The sequence below is a fragment of the Sminthopsis crassicaudata genome, chromosome 5 (genome assembly GCF_048593235.1).
Source record: "Sminthopsis crassicaudata isolate SCR6 chromosome 5, ASM4859323v1, whole genome shotgun sequence".
Lineage (NCBI taxonomy): Eukaryota > Metazoa > Chordata > Mammalia > Dasyuromorphia > Dasyuridae > Sminthopsis > Sminthopsis crassicaudata.
In genome coordinates, this window is record NC_133621.1 from 18,668,346 (window position 1) to 18,679,598 (window position 11,253).

Consider the following 11,253-nt stretch of genomic DNA (forward strand, 5'->3'; position numbering starts at 1 on the left):
GGAGATGATGTGCATTCATAGCCCTTAACTGGAGCTTTAAAAAAAAAAAAAAAAAAGATGATGATGCAGAGGGATCTGGACAGAATGGGCGGAGGCTGCCTTGTCCTCCTTAGGTCAGTCTCCAAGGACACACCTTTTGCACACATACAAGCAGGTCAGCTTTTACGCATTTTCCAAGAAAACTTTCCTCAGCAACACATAAGGGGCTAGTGCAGTAGAGTTAGGTTTCAGTATCCTAGAAGGCACAGAATTTTAGTTATTTTTTCCTTTCCTGCCCTTTTGAAGGGCTGTCTTATGAAAATTTACTGGGTTTTTTCTTTAATTAAATGGGCTAAAGTATCTCAAGAACCATTCACATTGCCTCCTACATATGTATATACATATATTTACATATATTATTAGATGGAAATACATTTTTTAATTAAGAAATTGTAAAGCTTCATTTCAGGAAAGGCTTAAAAAAGATTTAAAAAAAATAAAACTTCTTTCACCATCCTTACCCCACCCCAACACCACGAAAAATGTGGTTTTCAGAAATCCAAGGCTCCCTGCTCTTCAGATGAGGCAGACCCAAAGCCTGTCAGGAATAGGAAAAACATGCCTTTGTCCTGACAGCTGCTTTTGAGTAGGTTTTGTGCCTACCTTAGTACAGTGGTCCTACAGGCGAAAAAAGAAAAACAAAGAAATAGTGTACTTCAGCGTTTCATTTAATATCACTGTTTTCAGAATGATGCTAAGTCATTTTCCTCCAATTACCTCGTGTATTGATCGCAGTGGACTCTTGGCCAAATGACTCGTGGCCATACTTGGTTCTTTTGGGGACTTAAGAATGAAAATGGCCAAGCTGCTAATGCTCTCAAACCTTTGGTTCTTACAGATGGGGCCTTAGGCACGGTGATGGTAGCGGCGGATTTGCCCAAACTCGTGCGCTAAGTAAGTACCGCCATTGTTAAATATGCCTTTCTGCTCTGTTCCTCTTTGGGGGCTCTTGGGAGGTAACACGCCAGTTGGACAAACAGAACAGGACCTGGTTGAGATAATGATGAATCAGGGACAAACGCACACACGCATAGATTGTTAGGTTCGCCATTTTGTTTTAAAACCGTGGGACCAGTAGGATGGTTAGGGAGATAGAAGGGGGGCTGACTGACATGCATCTCCGGTGACCAGGTACCCTTGCCTCTCTCTCTCTCTGCATTTCACAAGGCGTATTGATTATCTCCAAGATGGGAGAAGTAGCATATTGCAGAGGTCTTCCTCTCTGGGATAATGCACCATGACTAGCCAATGCTTGTGTCTCCATCCCATCCAAAGCTCATGGAACTGCATTCTGAGCTCGTCTAGGGCAGGAGCTTCTCTCTCAGTCTCAGAACCTGCTTCTTGACAACAACTTGTCCTAGCAAATTCCAGATGTAGGAAAAGAAGCCATTATTGGTGCATTAGCAGAAGTGGTTTATGGGACTGCATTTTAGGGGTTTCCCAGTCCCTGCAAACAGCATCTTTTTATACCCTAAGTGCTTCCTTCTCTCTATTGCCCTTTTAGCAAAGAACAGTCCATTCTCCAAGAGCGAGACTCCGTGCAAATTTAGAACCTCTCCCTGCTGTTCAGGGATTTCAACCTGTAATTTACTAGAATTTTCTAAAATTCTCAGGCATTCAAGAAGTGGCCAAGTCCTAGGAAATAAATCTCAGCTTGAAAAACATTCCTTTCCCCATCTTCCAGCATCCTGGGCTTCTGTTTCCCTGCTTGCTGGCCACCTGCACTCTCATCTCCCCCAAACACTATTCTTGCACATGATGCTCAGGACCCTTCAACATGGTCTTGTCTCTGTGCCCCCTTCACTGCTGGAGCCGCTAATAATCTTTTGACACACGTATATATTGATCGCTCCGATTCTTGTTTTTAACTTGGTCAGATTACATGATGGGGTGTCATTTGGGGGAAAAAACCTACCACGTTTATAATAAATGTTAGGCTTCCCATATTCATGAGGGCAGCGCACAAAGTAGCGTGTTTACCGTAGCGTGACCAAGTAAGCATGCGCTCGCTATCCTCCGACACATTCATTTGCTTGGCTGTTTAATATCAAAGGTCAGGTTTATAATCTCTAGACGTTGGTGCCTTTTATCCTCTGTGTGGGGATTTATGCATACAGCATAATGTATATAAAATTTCTGAGCCCCGGCTAGCCGGGAAACCTTTCCTACCTGAGGAATGCAGAAAAGGCAAACAGATCTGCCCGAGATGGTGTACATTCAAAATCAGCCACTGATTTATGCAGTCCATATTTTTTAAAGTTTTTACCATGTGTGTATGTATCAAGGCATACACTCTGTGTATGCAAATACCGTTTTTAATGTGTGTACAGTATAATGTAGTGTATATTTGGAGAAAAGCCGGTTTTACATATTTTTTAAAAGCATTTGATCCAGCCACACATGATGGAGAAATAAAACCATTTTAAAAATAGTGTTTTTTTTTCTTTAAATGAAACTTGTTTACAAATTTTCATCAGTAATTCTCTAAAATAGATTTTCCTGTAAGAGTTAGATTTTTGGTGAGAAGCATTCCTGTGAAGTAAAGCTTCTTAAACATATCTAGTTTTAAATAGTTGATCTAACTGTTGTTTCGTGCCCCACACAGTACAAATATGGGGTAGGGGGAGATTATGTGGTCCTAGCATTCACGTTGGAACACTGGAGATTTTAGGAACTATCGTTTTGCACTGCCAAGGAATACCATAAGGAACAGTACAGTCAGAGGTGGCTGGGTGGGGCATGATGCAGCATTCATCTGAAAGCCTTTTGTCTCATAAAAGTGAATGAACAGGAGGAAGGCCTCTTTCCCAATCAGCATTCCCCTTGCCTTCTTAATGCTATAAAACCCAGCCTGGAGAAATGTCTATTCCAGTTTCCATACATCATGCACATTTGGCTTTTTTTTTCCTTTTTCTTTTTTTCTTTTCTTTCTCCTTTTTTTTCCCCATCTTTCTCTTTTTCTTTTCTTTCTTCGTTTTTTTCTTTTCTTTTTTTTTTTTTTTTTTTTTTTTGATGCATGACTCTGAAGGCTTTATCCATCTGTCTTCCTTAATTCATAGCCAGTAATATGAGTGCTCTGAAAATTGTTATTCATCAATGAGACGTACAATTGACATTACTAAGACTGAGAGAAGTAAATTCAGGAATTGCGGCAAAGTCAGCTCAATTTTTCCCCCTAAATGGCCTTGAAGAATTTTGCTGTTTCCTTTTTTTTTAATTTTCCAAAATATAGAGCTCTGGTTTCTCCAGGCATTCAGATGGAGAGAGAAAGAGAGAGACAGAGAGAGAGAGAGAGACAGAGAGAGACAGAGAGAGGAGAGATACACAAAAGGCCAGAATTTACCAATGAAAAATACTTATAGAAAATAGGTGATAGAGACTCTGTTAGGAAGGTAGAGGATTTGGGAGCTGGAAGAGGAATCTCAGCAGCAGCCATCCTAATCCAGACTCCAAAGGTGCCTTCCTCTTTAACGTGCTATTTTCTTACATTATTTCAAGCTTTTGATGTTCTAAGTAAAGGCCCTTCTGTACATTCCCCGGTAAAATTTCACATTCTGGTTCAGATTCAGATGCGGCAAAGGAAACTGGAAACATCTATTTCTGTTCCCTAAAAGAAACAGGAAGATGAGCTAGGGGAGGTACCTTAAAATATCAGAACATGCATGTGCGTGCTCGCTCACAAACACACAGGTCCATATGGGCAAGAGGGTACAGAGGTGGGAAGCTGTGCTTTGATGCTAAATCACAGCTGGCACTGACCTGCAGTGCTAGCCAACAGAGCTTTGGGTGATAGCTTTCTTGTTGTCAAAGTTCTAGAAAGAAGGAAAAATAAGAAAAAGGTGGTCGTGGCAACTTACTCCTTCTCCTGTTCACTTCATTAGGATGGGATACATGGGGGAGGAAGGAAAAGGAAATCAAAATGCTCAGAGTGGTCAGAGGACAGAAAGGGGAAGACCTTCCTACAAGAGGGTGTAGTCTGCAAACAGTGGGGCTCGTTCCAGCCTGCGATAGATTTAATTAAGGGACTGAGGGTGGGGGGAGACTAGGAACTGAAACAGCTTTCCAAAAGGAGAAATGGATGAGGATGATTTAATGAGATGGCGGTAGAATGTGCTCTTGTTGCAGAGAAATGGGCGGTGGCTTCTGTAAAGATAGGGCAGAGGAAGAATTCAGGGAAAGCTTTCCACTCGGTCAGAAGGAGAACGATGTGCAGGTGCAGTGGACCAGTGTTCTCAGGTAGAAATCAAAACCAGATTGGCGTTTTTAATCAAACTGTTCTGGATGGATTTCTAACTTTAAAAATCACCGATTTGTGATTGTGAGAAAGCAGTGACTTTGCAGCTGTTTAACTGAGATGGGGCTGTTAGCAGTGCTCAGACTCTGATTTTCTACGTGCTAAATAACAAATAGACAAGGAAATTAATCAAACACCCATTTTTTTCATTTGCTGCTGCTGCACGGTCAGGAATCAGACTGCCAAATCTCTCTGCTTTGGCTCGCCGTATTTCAGGGTGTGCCTCCATGGTGACATAGCTCAGGGCCACTTTCTTCAGGCAGTCGTTCCTGCAACGCCACAAGAAAACGAGTAGATCAGGAAGGTGACGGGTTTAAAGGGAAAGAAAACAACTAAATAGTCTGCATTTGGTTTGATTTTATTTGCCATAAACAGAGGCAAAAACATAATGGATGCTTTAAGTAGGCAGCAAGGCTGGACCTCGGTGCCCGTGTTTGAATCAAGCTGGCATTCGATTCACCAAAGAAACATAAAGCTTTGTTTCCAGAAGTAAAAGAAATCCTTCAGAACTGCTTGTTCAGCACCCCCTTTCTTCTAGGCCTTCCTTTTTTTTCCTAGATTTTGCTTTCTTAGCTAATATAACAAAATATAACAAAAATATAAAAAAGGGCGATGTCACGGCCGCTCTATGAGGATTCATATTGGACCTCCCAGTCCCATTTTCCTTCACGTATTGAGATTTTTATAAAAGCCCAGCTTCAGGGTAGGAGGGGAAGATGGATGATGCTTTGGAGTGGGTCAGAAGAGGGATTTATATTATTGATTCTAATCGCTAACAATGTCAAGCCCCCTTTTCATACATTATTTCATTTGAATCTTTTCTGACTCTGAGAGGTTAAGTATTGATTAATATCTAAAGATCTTAGACCCTCCCAGATCTACATCTGTGAAACCCATTTTCCAGATGAGGAAGACTACCAAGGTGAAGAGAACATCTGGTTAGAATTACTGCTAAGAGACGCCAAGCTCTTCCCGGAGCATGGGGGGCTACTTAGGCCAAAGTCACGGGTCCCGACGAAGTGGATGTGACCACTGTGATTACTTGAGAACTTGATTTGGGAGATTTTAGGGGATAAAAGCATGTTTTTAAAAAAAATAAAATAAGACATTATAATAAATAAAAATTATTGAAATAATTATAATTAATAGAATTAGAATAAAACATTTTAATCAATCAATATTCATTTTAAATATCTATTTTCCCCAATCACATGTTAAAAACAGTTTTTAACATTTTTAAAAAATTGTTTTGAGTTCCAAATTCTATCCCTCCTTCCTTCCCTTTTTTCTGCCCTCCATGAGATGATAAAAATAAGTTATAGATTATTCAAAAATACTCCTTTATTAATCATGAAATCAAGTAAAGCATTGGAATACCCTTTAAGCCACCATTTAGATATAGCACTTCACTCTACAACTATTACCTCATTTGAGCTTCATAGCAGCTCCAGGAGATAAGTGGTACTATTATCCCCTCTTGACAGAAGGACGTTCCTAAGTAATTTGACCAAAGTTTCATGCTAAGTTAAGTGATGGAGTCTGGATTTCAGCTCAGCTCTTCCCGAGTCCAGGCCCAGGGTACGCCGCCACGTTATTCCATAGAAAGTGTTTTCAAATATATGCCGTGGCCGGATTTCCTTTGGGATGGAGCGGCTTCTGCTGTGCCCACTCACAGATGAGGAAGCTGAGACTCACGGGTCAAACACCGTGCCCAAAGGCCCCAGCCCCGAAGCACCGGGCCCAGCCGGCTCATAAAAATGCTGGTTCTTGCGGTGCTCCTTCCAAGATAGCTCAAGATGGGCTGCAGTTTGGGCCTAGCTCGCTGGGATGATTAGTTTGGGTAGAACACAGTCCGAGGATCAGCCATTTCACAGAATCCCAGACGAGCTCCCTGGGGCAGTTCTACCTGTGAGGGGCTCCTCAGTCTCTGCTTAGAAGCCACGGAGCGGTTATTTGTACAGAGGTTGTTCGCCGTCTCCTCCATTGGATTGTAAGCACTTTGAGGGGAAGGACTGGTCTTAGCTTTTCTTTGGATTCCCAGCTCTTAGTTCAGTGCCCAGCATCCAGTAGGTGCTTAATAAGTGCCTGTTCACTGTCTACTTCCTTGGCTAATGAGGGCTGCATTTGGAATCAGAGAGGACCTGAATTCAGATGTCTCCATGGCCCCTTATTGTCAGCAGGACTGAGGCTTTGAGGGGGTTGCACTGGGTAATCCCCGAGGGCCTGAGCGCCGGGTTTGTGGGCCTGGGATCTGAGTGCTTGGAAGGCTGTTCCTCAGGCTGCCTTCTTGCAAACACGGTGCCCAGGTCTTGTTGCTCCCCAGCAGTGGCATATTTCAGAACTGCCCGTCAAGGTGATTGCATTCTCGATTTCACACCGAGAGGCTATATGTGTTTCATGCATCCTTTTGAGGCTGTTTCTTGCTTTTTTTTCCCCTTCAAACCTTTAATTCTGTTTGGGAGAAACGGAGGAAAAAGCCACTGCATTAACCCTTCATGTCTAGTTTTTCCCCACCTAAAACACACCAGAAATTGTTCATGTGATGTGGTCAAAAAGATTGGAAGTCAGGCCCCGGGTTCAAATATTGACTTTGATTTTTAATAACGTCTTTGGGCAGGTCACTTAGTGTCTCCAGGGTTCTCACCATGAAATGGGGGCAGAAGGAGGCGTTTTTGGTTTTTGTCTAGAAACAGGTCAGCGTCGCCCAGTAGGGACACCGAGCCCCGACACTGGTTTCTTAGCTTTTAAGACCAGAAGTCCTCTCGGAGACCTCCTGCTTTACAGATGGGGAAACTGAGGCCCAGGGAAGGAAAGGGATTTGCCAAAGCTCATGATTCTGATGGGCAGCAGAGACAGGCTCAGTCTGGGGGACTTTGATCCAAGGTTCCTGCCAGCTCACTTCACCAGTTAATGGCTGGCCAGCTCAGCTCATCTGTGTAGACAGGTGATTTCATAGGTCCAGGACACTTCTCCATGAGGAGATCCCTCTTCTGACACAGACGGGCCTTTGGATGCTCAGATGCTCCCTGGCCCACTGAGAAGTGGAGTGACTCGCCCCGCTCTCACGGCCCGCAGGGTGGGGGGATGGACCCAGATTTCCCGATCCCCCCAAGCCCGGCTGTCCCCAGAACAGCCCCAGACATTCCCAGGGCCTTCATCTTGGCCGGAGCTTTGCGCCCATCCCCTCACCGCCTGGAACAACCTGGGACATCCCGAAGTTGTTCATTTAAAGTGCAGCAGTGCGGCAGGACGTGTCCCTGACTGTTGGTGAGCCTCAGAAAAGCACCCACTTTGTGCAAGGGCTCACAGGAAGTGCCTGGGGGACTCCCCATCCCATCCAGGAGAGACCACTGGGCCAGTAAAGAGAATAAATGAGCACCACCCCCCGCCCCATCCCCACCTCTTGTCCATTAGCAGCTTCCGACATCCCCGCACAGCCTTGAGGTTCCTGAAATCTCTCCATTTCCAGCAGACTGGCGGTTCACAAGGCATCTCCCAGATTAGAGGGGGCACCCTGCCCAAGGTCACGCTGTGGGCCTGAGCCAGCTGTCTGATTTTAGGTGCCATGTCCTTCAGGCATTCTCTGAGCTCAGAGGAGCCTGGGCAGGCCCTGCAAAGCCCCTCACCCTCACAAGTTTTCCCCGCACTTGGCAGTCCATGGCTCCCTAAACACGAGGGGCTTACAAGAAGTAAAGGAGCAGGAATAGGGGGACCAGTGCCCACGGCTTCTGGCCGGGTCCAGTCTGGAAGGAGGGGCTCCCTTGTCCAAGCCCCTCGGTGACCCACGGCTCTGAGTCTGAGGTCCCCCCCAGGGAGGCGGAAGAGCCAGCCTGACCTCCCAGGGGTCGCACCAGAAGGATGCCCAGAGCCTCCTGGTCTGGTCCAGCTCTCCTTGGCCACTGGTTGTTCTCCCTCTGGAGAGAAGGAATGGGCTCCAAGGGATCAGGCCCAGGGCCAGCTGGCTGGCTGACCGCCATTCTGCCCTCGGAGGGTTCTGGAGACCGCTGGATGGACCCTCCCTCATCTGAGCCCCGCTTGGGGCGCCCTAGAGCTCCTTCACAAGCAGAATAGGGATGCGAAATGTTATTAATTACTGATGTGTGACGAAGCTGCCGGGCTAAACTTGGAGTCAGGGAGAACCGGGCTTGCATTCTGGCATTGACACGGCTTGCTTGTGTAGCCTAGGGAACCTCAGTTTCCTCATCTGTGAAATGGGGATAGTGTATTATTTTGTAATGGTTATTTATTATGGCGGTTGACAGCACTTGAGATGTAGCCAGAAACCTTCCCTGAAGAGGGAGGACAAAAAAGGAGACTTCCAACAGCACATTCTCCTTTGGGTGGAGCCCAGGATAGAGGAGAGGGGAAAATCATAGATTAGGAGTCAGGAAGAGAGGAAATAAGCATGTATGTAGTGCCTACTGTGTGCTTTTTTCTGATGGTCCAGGTTCTCTCCCCCTCCCTAATTTATTCACCTGTTCTCACTTTCTCAAAATTGCTTTTCCTTAATTATGTCCATATTGTAGCCCCCACGATAACATGTAACATATGTGTTATATAACATACAAACTCCCCGAGGAGAGGGATGCCTAGCTGCTGCTTGTCCCCTGGCCCCTAATAAAGACCAGCATGAAGTGGGATTAGCGATCGTGGAAGGAGAACTGAGTAAGGGCCTAGAAAATCTGGGCTGAAATCCTACGTCAGCTCAGATACTTAGCCCTCCATAAGATATTTTAGCTCTATTTTTTAGAGGCAAGGAAACTAAAATGTGCCCTCTCTGCTTTTCGGTATTCATGGGGATCCAAGCAGAAGAAAATGAGAAAGCGTCAGTCAGATAAATGGGCGCTCCCGGGAGTGAGGGCGGGACTTTGGTCCTCCGGTGCCCATCATGGTGTGCGGGAGGACCCAGGTTCTGGGGAGTGGCAGCGGAGCACAGACTGGTCAGCCCTGCCAAACTGGGGGATTTGGAGGCAGGCTCCCCCGCTGACGGGACTGTGAGCCTCTGATCTGCCTAAGGGAGGAAGGCTCAGCAGCAAGTAGGCCGTCCGGAAGCGGTTCTTGAGCTCTCGGGGCCCATCTGTGGAAGCCATAGAGGGTTTTCAGAACACTTGTCTGGAGCCACTCTCAGAGACCATCGGCCATCTGAGGGAAGATCAGCAGAGTCTGTAGCTCAAAGCAATAAAGAAGAAACCATTTTTGTATCTTCATTTAATAACCTTATTTACTCTTCTTGAAAACATGGTTTCTTTTAAAACTGCTAACTTAAATTTACATCAGTTTGCTCACCCACGTCCCTCCTCCACTGTTCCTACCCACTTCTGTTTTTCTGTATTAGTGAGGTTTTATTATGTATTTCACATTTATAAAGTGTTTATCTTAGAGTTTCTCCCTCAGTCCCAAATTTACTTGTATTTATAGATCCATAGTCCTTAGAGACTGAAAAAGAAAAAAAAATGATGGGGGGGGGGGGGAGGAGGGACTGACATTTTTTATTGCTACAGTGGAAGGAGCACTAGCTCTGGACTCAGAGGGCCTGGGTTTCAATCCTGCTTCTGATATTTGCTTCCTGTATGATCTTAGACACATCACTTCATTTTCCTGGCCTCAGTTCCTGACTGTAAAATGGGGGCTTGGATTAGTTGGCTGACGTCCCTTCCAGCTTTAGACCAAGAAAACGAGCCTGGAACCTTATATATAGAAGGTGCCCAATCCATGTTGACTGAATTTCATTAAATAAATTTGTGAAATGAGGGAGTATTATTCCCATTTTATGGGTGAGGAAACTGAGACTCAGGATTTGTCTTGCCCCAGATATGCAGCTGATAAATGATCCATTCAGGGGGTCAGGCTGCTTTGGCTTAGGTCCTAACTCCTAACTTAGAGCCGGTGAACTTCCATTTTTTAAATCAGTAATAGCTGAATTCCATTCTCATTGCTGTCTCCTGTGGCCCTGAGCATCTTATTCAGCCTGGTTCTCAGAGGGGTCCTGGGGACTTCCTAAGTCCAGCTCCCCAGGCTGGAGGAGCAGCCTCACTGCATGGGGAGCACAGGAGGGACATAGCTCCTCAGCTGAGGAAACAGCCCCAGCCAGGAGGAAACAGCCCCAGTCAGAAGAAAACAGCCCCTCAGCCAGGAGAAAACAGCCCCTCAGCCAGGAGGAAACAGCCTCAGTCAGGAGAAAACAGCCCCTCAGACAGGAGGAAATAGCCTCAGTCAGGAGAAAACAGCCCCTCAGTCAGGAGAAAACAGCCCCTCAGTCAGGAGAAAACAGCCTCAGCCAGGAGGAAACAGCCTCAGCCAGGAGAAAACAGCCCCTCAGCCAGGAGGAAACAGCCTCAGTCAGGAGAAAACAGCCCCTCAGACAGGAGGAAATAGCCTCAGTCAGGAGAAAACAGCCCCTCAGTCAGGAGAAAACAGCCCCTCAGTCAGGAGAAAACAGCCTCAGCCAGGAGGAAACAGCCTCAGCCAGGAGAAAACAGCCCCTCAGCCAGGAGGAAACAGCCTCAGTCAGGAGAAAACAGCCCCTCAGCCAGGAGGAAACAGCCCCTCAGCCAGGAGGAAACAGCCTCAGCCAGGAGAAAACAGCCTCAGTCAGGAGAAAACAGCCCCTCAGCCAGGAGAAAACAGCCTCAGCCAGGAGAAAACAGCCCCTCAGCCAGGAGGAAACAGCCTCAGTCAGGAGAAAACAGCCTCAGCCAGGAGGAAACAGCCTCAGCCAGGAGAAAACAGCCCCTCAGCCAGGAGGAAACAGCCTCAGTCAGGAGAAAACAGCCCCTCAGCCAGGAGGAAACAGCCCCTCAGCCAGGAGGAAACAGCCTCAGTCAGGAGAAAACAGCCCCTCAGCCAGGAGGAAACAGCCTCAGTCAGGAGAAAACAGCCCCTCAGCCAGGAGAAAACAGCCCCTCAGCCAGGAGGAAACA